The sequence below is a fragment of the Oryctolagus cuniculus genome, chromosome 2, assembly GCF_964237555.1.
Source record: "Oryctolagus cuniculus chromosome 2, mOryCun1.1, whole genome shotgun sequence".
In the NCBI taxonomy this organism is placed as follows: Eukaryota; Metazoa; Chordata; class Mammalia; order Lagomorpha; family Leporidae; genus Oryctolagus; species Oryctolagus cuniculus.
The window spans coordinates 88,115,582-88,127,193 of NC_091433.1; the positions used below are offsets into that span (position 1 = coordinate 88,115,582).

The 11,612-nt window shown below is 47.1% G+C and overlaps 1 protein-coding gene across 7 annotated transcripts in view; it reads right to left on the minus strand.

The window, feature by feature from the left end:
* Positions 1-11,612, minus strand: part of NSD3 (nuclear receptor binding SET domain protein 3) — a 129,973-nt gene that overhangs the window by 116,176 nt on the left and 2,185 nt on the right. For 4 of the 7 annotated variants that reach the window (XM_070068551.1, XM_017350355.3, XM_051832337.2 and 1 more), the window contains exon 1: positions 9,217-9,735. The exons of 1 other annotated variant lie outside the window; for it this stretch is intronic. The gene's annotated coding sequence lies outside the window, so the exon portion shown is untranslated. Of the gene's footprint in view, positions 1-9,216; positions 9,736-11,612 lie in introns of those variants that run through there. 2 more of the 7 variants (XR_011386371.1, XM_017350356.3) reach the window with 2 other exon arrangements.

Here is an 11,612-nt window from a genome sequence, read left to right on the forward strand (position 1 = left end):
TTATGGTCCGGGAAAGAAGTGGAGGATGGCACAAATCCTGGGGCCCCTGCACCCATGTGGGAGACCAGGAAGAAGCTCCTGGCCTGGCTTTGGTTAGGCCCAGCTCAGCCTGTTGCAGCCATTTGGGGAGTGAACCAGCAGATGAAAGACTTTTCAGTTTTTCCCTCTCTCTCTCTGTAACTCTACCTCTCAAATAGATAGATAAATCATAAAAAAAAAAAAAAAAAAAAAAAAAAAAACTTAGCCTGTGTCATACTAAGTATTCAGTAAGCATTAGTTATTAAGGAAAAGTTTACATATTAATGAAAACTGATAGTCATCAAATCCTACCAAAAAGTACAACAGAAATGAACTCTGAATAAACAAAATTTTGAATAAAATGGCACTTTCTTTTAGGATTCAGGGTTTTTTTTTCTTTATATTCATGAATAAAGCACAAAAACTTCAAATTACTAAATGTTACAAAACTGCCTTTTTTTTTCAGTTGTCTAGATACTTTTTTTTTTTTTTTTTTTTTTTGACAGGCAGAGTGGACAGTGAGAAAGGTCTTCCTTTTGCCGTTGGTTCACCCTCCAGTGGCCGCCACGGCTGGCGCGCTGCGGCCAGCGCACCGCGCTGATCCGAAGCCAGGAGCCAGGTGCTTTTCCTGGTCTCCCATGGAGTGCAGGGCCCAAGCACTTGGGCCATCCTCCACTGCCTTCCCTGGCCACAGCAGAGAGCTGGCCTGGAAGAGGGGCAACTGGGAAAGAATCCAGCGCCCCGACCGGGACTAGAACCTGGTGTGCCGGTGCCGCTAGGTGGAGGATTAGCCTATTGAGCCGCCGGCGCCAGCTTAGATACCTCTTTTGACAATGACAGTTAAAAACTGGTTATTCCATTTTTATATTTTCTGACTCTCTTTTTATTATGGGTTTTTTAGGTTTTTCTGATAGAAACAACTGAGATATAAGTAAGCTTGTATCCCTAAAGCTCAACCACCACAAGACAATAATAGCTAAACCAAAGAGCTCTGTCTACAGCTTTCTTAAACAGCTTAGTACTTCATGACAGTTCATATGTTTGTTCATTTTCTAATTAGTTGTTGATACTGTGCTTTTAGTTTTTTTATAGAAAGCTTTTATTTAATAAATATAAATTTCATAGGTACAACTTTCGGATTATAGTGGTTCTTACCCCCATACCCACTCCCCACCTCTAAACCATCCCACCTCCTACTCCCCCTCCCATCCTATTCTTCATTAAGATTCATTTTTAATTATCTTTATATACAGGTACATTTAGTTTTTTTTTCTTTACATGTCATCTGTTGCAACTTTAGAAAGTCTAATTTTTAAATTTTCATTTTTTACATACAGCTTTCTTAAGACTCCATAGCTGAAAGAGGCTAGATAACACAATTCTGAAGAGCCTTAATACTATCTTGGTTATGGCCAAACTGCCACTAGGCAAGTCTCCACATAATAAACTATTCTTGTTTTATTCACAAAATCCCAGAAAATATCTTTGAAGTTCTTATCTATATATTTTATAGATAAGAAAACATATGGGGGTCAGCTCTGTGTGCCTGTGGTGCCAGCTTCACAACTTCGAGTCCCAGCTGTTCCACTTTTGATCCAGCTCCCTGCTAACACACCTGAGAAAGCAGCACAAGATGGCCCAAGTAAACAGGCCTCTGCACCCACGTGGGAGACCTGGATGAAGTTCCTAGCTCCTAGGTTCAACCTGGTCCAGTCCCAGCCAATGCAGCCATTTGGGGAGTGAACCAGCAGATGGAAGCTCACTCTAACTCTGCCTTCAAATAAATAAATAAATAACAAAAAAGAATAGCTTGGCCAGCGCCATGGCTCAATAGGCTAATCCTCCGCCTGCAGCACTGGCACACCGGGTTCTAGTCCCGGTTGGGGCGCCGGATTCTGTCCCGGTTGCCCCTCTTCCAGGCCAGCTCTCTGCTGTGGCATGGGAAGGCAGTGGAGGATGGCCCAAGTGCTTGGGCCCTGCACCCCATGGGAGACCAGGAGAAGCACCTGGCTCCTGGCTTCGGATCAGCGCGGTGCGCTGGCCGCAGCGTGCCAGCCACAGCGGCCACTGGGGAGTGAACCAACGGCAAAGGAAGACCTTTCTCTCTGTCTCTCTCACTGTCCACACTGCCTGTCCAAAAAAAAAAAAAAAAAAAAAAAAAGAATAGCCTATGTATCTTAAGTAATCAGAAAAACCTAAAAACCATAGTCCATGAAACATAACAGTTTATTTGGCCAGGGAGTCCCTGAAATCTCAATTTCCCTATCTTTAGATTGAGTTAAAATTTTTTTTGTTTGTTTGTTTTTAAAGATTTATTTATTTGAAAGGCAGAGTTATACATAGAGAAAGGAGATAGAGAGGTATCTTCCATCTACTGGTTCACTCTCCAAATGGCCACAACAGCCAGGGCTGGGCCAGGTAGAAGCCAGGAGCTTCATTCGGATCTCCAACATGGGTGGCAGAAGCCCAAGTACTTGGGCCATACTCCACCGCTTTTCCAGATGCATTACGAGGGAGCTGGATGGGAAGTAGAACAGCCGGGACTCGAACTGTCACCTATATGGGATGTGGGCATTGTAGGCAGTGGGGTTAACCCACTGCACCACAGCACTAGCCCTCTAGTTAAATATTTCTTATGCTTTCCAATTTCATATTTTTAAAAAAAAAAAAAGGTCAACAGGAAGGCATTGTGGCACAGCAGGTTAAGCAGATGCCTACATCCCATAAAGGAGTGACAGATAGAGTCCCACCTCCATTCCCAATCCAGGTTCCTGATAACGCAGACCCTGGGGGCCAGTAATGATGACTCAAGTACTTGGGTCCCTGCTACTTACAACATGGGACCTAGTCTCAGCTTAGCCCAGCCTCAGCTGTTGTAGGCATTTGGGGAGTGTACTTGCAGACAGAAGATGGATCTCTCTCTCTCTCTCATTGCTTTTAATTAAATAAACTTTAAAAATGACTAAGATATATGTATTTATCTGAAAGGCAGAGGGAGAGAAAAGAAATCTTCCATGTGTTGGTTCATACCCCCAATGGCCACAATGGCTGGGATTGGGCCTGGCCAAAGCCAGGAGCTTCTTCTCAGTCTCCTACTTCAGTGCAGGGGCCCAAGCACTTGGGACATCCTCTACTGCTTTCCCAGGCACATTAGTAGGGAGCTGGATAGGGAGTGGAGCAGCTGGGACTTGAACCAGTGTCCATTTGGGATACCAGCACTGCAGGCAGAGGCTTAACCTTCTACGCCATGGCACTGGCCGCCTAAAAATGACTTCTAAGAAAATTTAAGAAGCTATTATGTGGGAATTCTACCAAACATCTCAGAAAATGCCATATAAATGTAAGGTATTATTAGATAATGTTTTACGTTTTGTTTTATATATGGCTAAAATGGAAATTAAATGAATATACAAATTTTTCATTTTATTTACTTTCTTCTCAATATAGCTGGATATAAATGCAAAAAGGAACCTAGCAATAAAATATTAGAAAGGGAGAAAGTCATCACTATAGATCAGTTAATGATGATAAAGATTCACACTAAAAATTTAAAAATAAGCCAAGAATCTTTTTTCACAGAGGTTTTTCAAATTCAAAATTATGTCAATGAGCAGATGTACTTCAGGAGAAACAACTGGTAAAAACTGAACATTCTCAGGTTGTCATCATGGCATAACAGGTAAAGTTGCTGCCTGCTATGCCAGCATCGCTTATAGGCACAGGTGCAAGTCCTGGCTGCTCCACTTCTGATCCAGCTCCCTGCTAACAGATTGGGAAAGCAGGGGATGATGGTCCAACTACCTGGGCCCCTGCTACCCATGTGAGAAACACCAAAGAGGCTCCTGACTCCTGGCTTCATGGTGGCCATCTGGAGAGTGAACCAGTGGTTAGAAGATCTCTCTCTATGATTTTCAAAATAAATAAGTAAATCTTTTAAACACAACATTCTCCAAATCTGCAAAGTTTAAAATACATGTATTCTCCTTGTTTTCATGCCATACTATATAGGAACAACATACTACAGAAGTGTTTATTTATTAAGCATTAACTAAGGTAAACAGTAAAAATGGAAAAAAAACTTTAAGCTTTCAAAAAATGTTACATAGTCTTAGTATAATCTATTTCTTAAATGTATCCTTATTAATATTTGTAGAAAGATTAGCCTGCAGAAATAAGCTCACCATTTATTTAAAAACTCAAATGCTGGACATGTTGTTTATTAACAAAAGAATAAATCATCTTAGTTGCTCTTTCAAAAAATAATAGACTCTGCTTTTTTAAAGTAAAACTAAAACCAGCACTGAATTGAGAAACAGACATAATGGCTGGATACCAAATTCTAAATCTTTTTAAAGCTTTAATGATTTTAATTTTTTAAGTGTCTACAACAGACAAGACTATCTTTTTGTTTTAAAAGAACTCAATGAGTAAGTATCCATGGTAACTCATTTTCTTGATATGTAAAAATAATTAAAAATAAAGTAATCCACAAGGTCTAAGTTTTTTTAAACTTATTGTTTTCAATTAGGTATTTTTAGCTTGTTTTTAAAAACTTACCAAGTGTCTCAATTTTCTTTCCATGTCCTTTTTGAAGGATTTTTTTTTCTTTTTATTGCTGTCTTACTTCATTGACAATTTTGTTCAACAGAAATATCCTGCCAAAAACTACTTCATCACACAAAACACAAACTTCGAGATAACTTGGACACAATTCATTGTGCATGTAAAAATATTGTGTGCATCTGTCATAGGTGCGACAGGATGAACGGAGTATGAAAAAGCACAGGCTTCCTCGCCTCGCCGCCAGCGACTCCCAAGGTTCCTCGCCCTGAGTGTTCCCCATCACCTTGAGCATTCACGGACAGCTCCAGTCTCCTCAGAGAGGGGAAGTAACATGCTGCAGTATGAAGAGCTAAGGCACAGGGCTGTCATCAATGCCTTGGCCTTCACTTCTCCGGCCTCAGGTTTTGTCTTGTGAAATCAGGTAGTTGGACTACCTCCCTTCCGTTTAAGCAGATTGCTAGGAACTTAATTCAAGCTCTTTTACATTACTTATTTTAGCAAAAACCTGTTAACGACTGAAACGAAACAATGAAATATTACATGTCCCTAAAAAAAAAAAGCTGTGGATCTCTATAGAAATATGCCTTAGACAGTCTGCTAAAACAAAAAAGAAAAATACTAATAGTATGTTACCATTTGTAAGTGTTTCAAGAGAAATAAACTCCGTATGCACAGGTATTTTCTAGAAGGACACACAAGAAACTCCAACGTGGAAATTGGGGGCACTTTTTAAAAAAATTAAATTCTTAGTCTATAATATTTGAGCATGTTAAAAATAATGAACGTGTATTATTTTTATGTGTTTTAAAAATAAACTAAAAGTAGGCCGGCGCCGTGGCTCAATAGGCTAATCCTCCACCTTGCGGCGCCGGCACACCGGGTTCTAGTCCCGGTTGGGGCGCCGGATTCTGTCCCGGTTGCCCCTCTTCCAGGCCAGCTCTCTGCTGTGGCCAGGGAGTGCAGTGGAGGATGGCCCAGGTGCTTGGGCCCTGCACCCCATGGGAGACCAGGAAAAGCACCTGGCTCCTGGCTCCTGCCATCGGATCAGCGCGGTGCGCCGGCTGCAGCGGCGGCCATTGGAGGGTGAACCAACGGCAAAGGAAGACCTTTCTCTCTCTGTCTGTCTCTCTCACTGTCCACTCTGCCTGTCAAAAATAAAAAAAAAATTAAAAAAAAAAAAAAACTAAAAGTTCTGTTGATCCAGATTTTTTTTTTTTACTGTAAAACACCCAGGCTCAAATATTGGCTTTGTTATTGATCACTTCTGTGATGTTATTATTAAGTTACTGAACTTTAGCTTCCCCACCCAAAAAGAGGAGTTGAAAGTACTAATCTCATACACCTGTCAGGAGTACAAAAGGCAGTCATGCGTGTAAGACACTCAACATAGCACACCGTAAGAGGACGACTGTTAGCAGCTATTATTGTAGTTGTTATGAATAGTATAATAAATCCCAAATATTGCTGTCTTTAGAATCGGATTTGATGGTTTTTCCAGGATCATCAATTTCACAATCGATTTCCTTTATCAAAACTCATTCAATCTGACCAGGAGAAAAGACAGCATATGCTAATTTAGTTAAAAAAAGAAAGCCATCATAGGTAGGAGGTGGGCTAATGAATGAGGTAATTAAAACAAAGTTTGGGTTTTAAGTGTTATCTAACCAGAGTAGCCTTATCCATTACAGGATACCTGTCCAAGGAAGCAGACTACTCATGACAGCTGAGCAGGGGACCCTGCTCTTTCCAGAATGCCCAGAAGCTAAATCCACAGGGATATACTTTATTTTAGTGGTTCAAGCTGCCAATGTGACTATTTTTCTATTTTAATATACAACTTTTCATTTTCCTAAAAATTCATGTTCCTGTACATAATTTACCAACTAATTACAAATAACAAGTTGGTTAAGTGGGAGATATAAAATGACTTTCTGCAAAAATAAATTCCAAATATAAAAGCCACTGAATAGTTTTTCAAATGAAACTTTTCCTCACAAAATTTCAAAAACCTGAGACTGAATATTATCTGAATCAAAATATGTTGTTTTAGGCCGGCGCCGCGGCTCACTAGGCTAATCCTCCGCCTAGCGGCGCCGGCACACCGGGTTCTAGTCCCGGTCGGGGCGCCGGATTCTGTCCCGGTTGCCCCTCTTCCAGGCCAGCCCTCTGCTGTGGCCAGGGAGTGCAGTGGAGGATGGCCCAGGTGCTTGGGCCCTGCACCCCATGGGAGACCAGGAAAAGCACCTGGCTCCTGGCTCCTGCCATCGGATCAGCGCGGTGCGCCGGCCGCAGCGCGCCGGCCGCGGCGGCCATTGGAGGGTGAACCAACGGCAAAGGAAGACCTTTCTCTCTGTCTCTCTCTCTCTCACTGTCCACTCTGCCTGTCAAAAAAATAAAAAAATAAAAAAAAAAAAAATAAAATAAAAAAAAAAATATGTTGTTTTAAATTGAGCCTTGATGATAAAATAATAACAGTACTCTTACAAAGTACCAGTCTAACAATATTCAATTTAATTCCTGCAACAAACCAAGAACACATCCTAAGTAACAACTGAGAAGATACTGGCATTGAGGTAGATTAAATTGATATGCAGTCCATTGTATTATAGCTTAAACGGACCTCCCTGCTAGTACAGAAGAGCTACAATGTCAATATGGTGGATAAAAGTTTGGATCATCCCAATTAAAATCAGAAAAACCAAAGGTCACGCACACATTTAATCCTTTTCAATATGAAAATAAGATAGGTTCTACTTAGTGCCAATTTATCTACTACAAATTTTTCAGGATTTGAACCTTTGGAGTATCAACTATGTCAAACCACGCAAGTACTTAGTTTAAATACATTAAAGAGGTCCTGTAGCTTTCCTGAGAATGACCTGAACTTCCCACCCCACTCCACCTCACCCCCCAAAATAAACTGGCAATACAACCATGCTCAAAGAAATGCATGCCTGCTGCATAGACCACTGCACCGTGCTGAACTGGAGGTAGTACTGAGCTAGCTACTTGAAAGCAAAGAAAAGGGATGAGGGAAATACAGAGTTTATTTAAAAAAAAAAAAAAGGCATTTTTCTGAACACACCCATCATCAACTATAAGTATCAGAAACACTATTCTAAATGTACACATTTCTAATTTTCCGACATTCAAAGTATATCAAGCAGAGCATCTATTGCAAGCAGATTTCTCTGCCCCTGCTACTCCCACAGTGCTTTGCCAAGAGCACAGGCCCAAGTAAAATAACCGATGCAATTTCCTTGTTTACTTAAAGAATTGGGAGAAAGAAAAAAAAAAAAAAGACATGTTGACAGCTTCTGAAACAAACAAATTTTTCAGTCTTCGGAAGACTTTTCGCGATCATGTTTGCCATGCGAGAGTAGTAATGACTCCTACAGACAGTAAAAATCCAGTTTGAAATTGATGAAAGGGTTAAATTTTACACTGCAGCTCATCAGCATGCCTAGCTTGCAGCCACAAGGAAGAGGGAAGAGAGAGGGGGAGAGCAGCAAAACACACAAGATGGAAAACACCGCTGCCTCCTTTGGCGGTTATGAATAATTTTAAATGGCCTGAGACGCAGGGGAGAGGAATTCATGAACAGAAAGCAATGGGGCTAACAACCAGAGCTGGCCCCTTGCAGATTCACACGGACGCTCGAGAGGAAAAGAATTTATTTACACTGCAGTGCCTGGCAGCAAACATGGCTGCCCCTGCCCCCTTTAAATCGGAAGTCTTCACTCCCTCACCAAAACCATCAAATTATGGCCATGTCTCCCCCTGTCTCCCTACCATAACACAAACACATCTCCCTCAGAGCAGCCGAACCCACACCTCCCCCATCTCACGACAATCCCAGCCGCAAATAGCCACTGGCTCCTCCACGCTCCAGCCTCGAGAGGCAAGGCACAAAACGCATACAAATATAAGAACAAAAGGCTTTCGCAGCCTAACACTTTCACAACCCCATCCCCTCTCTCCCTCCCACCCGGCGAGGCCGCTCGGCCGAGCTCAGCCCTTCCGACAGCCAGTCAATTCCCTCCCCTCACCCAATCCCGTCTCCCAGCTCCCTGCGTCTACTCCCCACCTTCCCCGAGCATCCTGCCTCTTCCATCTCCCACCCCTTCTCGGGTCCATCGCTCCCTCCACTTCCCTGCCCCGGTTCTCCCTCGACCCCCGCAAGGTGCCCCCGACTCCCCATCAAATTCTATTCTCCTCCCTCGCCCCGCCAGCACACATACCCCGGACTCCCCTAAGCTCCACACACGCTACACCCGCAGACCTCCCCACGTCGGGGTCCTCGGATCTCCAGATCCAACTCTTCCCTTTCTCCCCCTGCCCATCTCCATCCCCACCTCTACTCCCAATTCCCAGCGCCACAGCTCTAACCCCACTCCGACCTTCCCTGCCCCACCCCCCAATTCCCTCCACACCCCCCACCTTGCCATCTGCTCCTCCCTCTCGGCTCCCCACCGAACCCGCGCAGAAGCCCCGCTGCTCCTCCAGTTCCTGGGTCTCCCTCTCCCACCCGCGCCTCATCCCCGAGTCGCCCCTTCCCCGCGGCTCCCTCGGCTCAGCCTTGCACTATGCACGCGCGCGCGCACACACAGACACACGCACACACCCGCACTTTACCTTCAGTTTGTTCCATTCTAACCCCCCGGCCGTGTCAGTACGATCACAGGAGAGACAGACACGGGGGCCCGGAGTGGGGCTTGGGGTGCAGGCAGCTGCCGGGGCCGCGGCGGGGGAGGAGACGGAACCGGACTAGGCCGCATGAAATCCCCGGGCTAGATTTCCCCCGCGCCGGACGCCTCTGCCATGGCGGCCGGCACCGAGGAGGGCCACGGCCGGGCCGGGCCGGGCGCGCTGCGGGGCGGAGGAAGGCTGCGGGAGGCGGAGTGGGCACGGGGGGCCGCAGGGGCTGGGGGTCGCCGCGCAGCCGGGGTTGCCTGAGAGGAGCCTGTGGCTGGCGTCCCGGCCGGGGCAGCGGGGTCCTCGGGGCTCGACTCGGAATTCGCACGCCTCTCCGCGGCGACCTGCCCACAGCGCCCCCGGCCTCCGCCTCCGTGCTGGCCGCCGCTGTCTCCGTCGCCGTCGCCGCCCGCTCCCGCCGCCGCCGCCGCCGCCGCGCACAAAGCCCCCCCACCCCGACTCTCGGGGCGCCGCCGCCGCCGCCGCCAAATCCTCAGCTCCTGATTGGCCACCGGCCGCGGCGCCTGCCGGGAAATGCAGTCCCGGGTTTGGAGCGCAGGGGGCGAGAGGAGGAAGCGGCCAGACGGCGGGGCTGAGGGGAGCCGCGGGGAGTAGCGAGCGGCGCGGATCCGGAGGGAGGCCGCGGGCGGTAGGGCAAAGAGACAGGAAGCGCTGGCGTCGAGAACGAAACAAGAACTAGGCGGCGGAGGAACAGGTTAAGGGGTGGGCCCGTGAGGTGAAACCGTGATGGTGTGGACATGGCTAGCTAGCGGCTCGCGTACTAAACGCCATCTGGTTCTCCTCAGAGTGGCACGGCCGTGCAGTTCCCTACACACACGGGCGCCCGGTGGAGAGAGAGAGTCGGGGATGCTTTCCGAGCGTCCCCCTCGGCTGCCTCCAGCCCGACAGCTGTCAGGGGGAATGGCTTCCTGCTCTTCCGGGGCTGTGTGTGGGGCGGCTACATCGGGAAGCCCCGGGGTCCGTGTGGCATTCGGCGGTGGGCGTGAGTGTGGGAAGCCGGCGGCGGCGTCTCGGTGCCGCCCGGGAAGCGCCCCGACCGCCCGGGCCGGCACCGGCGGCGCGCGCCGCCTTCCTGCCCGCCCGGAGGCTTGTGGGTAGCCCGGAGGACGTCAGCGGCCTGCCGGGACCCCGCGGACTCGGGGCCCGTCACGTGCCGGGGCCCCCGCCGGCCGCCCGGGCGCTGTGAGGGCGGCGTGTCCGGCCGGGGGGCGCGCCTCTGGGGTGCCCGCGCCGGCCGCGGACGTGGGAGACAATGGCGGGTCCTAGGTGGGTGCCGCGGGGTGCGTTTCCCGGAGCCCGGGGGTGCTGACTCGGGACGGGAACGCGCGGGCGGGAAGCGATCGCAGGAGGACACCCGTGGCTCTCTGTTCTGGGAATATTAAAGCCACCTCGCTGCTTGACGTCACACTCTGTGGAGACGGGAGCGTGCCGCGGATCTGTTGGCAGCCACTGCAAGACGGTCCTGGTAGCTTTACCTATTAAGTGCACTGAAATAAGAGACGATCTCTACAGATCGCTAATTTTCATGGGCACTAAATAGGTGTTAGTTACAAAAATAATAATAACTCTGTCAATACTAAGGGTGAAACTGATTAGAGTTCGTAATACTATTAAAGCTAAAGGAATCGATAAAAGCACATTTTTATTTGTTATTTAAAAAAAAATGGCCATAGAGAAACACCTGGGCCTGGTTTTATTCTACCTCCTGGGAGAAGGTCTATATTTTATTTTCTTTTTCTATGGTTCTGTCTCCCTCTTACTCTTTGCACCCTCTCTGTCTTTGCTTTACTGATAAGCTGTTGCTGTGACTTAATACCGGGATTTCCCCCTTAAAAAGAATCAGGTAAGTTGTTCTCGAAGATTTTTATACTGGCCTGCTTCTAATCATGCCCAGAACAAGAGTTTGGAATTTTAAATTATGTTGGGGCTGGCGCTGTGGCATAGAAGGGTAAGCCGCTGCCCATTTGGATGGCTGTTCAAGTCCTGGCCACCTGTTCAAGTCCTGGCTGCTCCACTTCCCATCCAGCTCCCTGCTGATGTGTCTGGAAAAGATGGCCCAAGTCCTTGAGCCCCTGCACACACATGGAAGACCTGGAAGAAGCTCCTGGCTTCTGGCTTCAGCCTGGCCCAGCCTGGGCCATTGCAGCCATTTGGGCAGTGAACCAGTCGACGGAAGATCTCTCTCTCCCTTTTGTCACTTCTCTTTCTCCTCTCCCTGTATCTCTGCCTTTCAAATAAATAAATCATTTTTAAAGAAATATGTGAAGTACACGCATAGTCTCTTCTTCCAAATTTTAGAAAATTTAATATTTTAG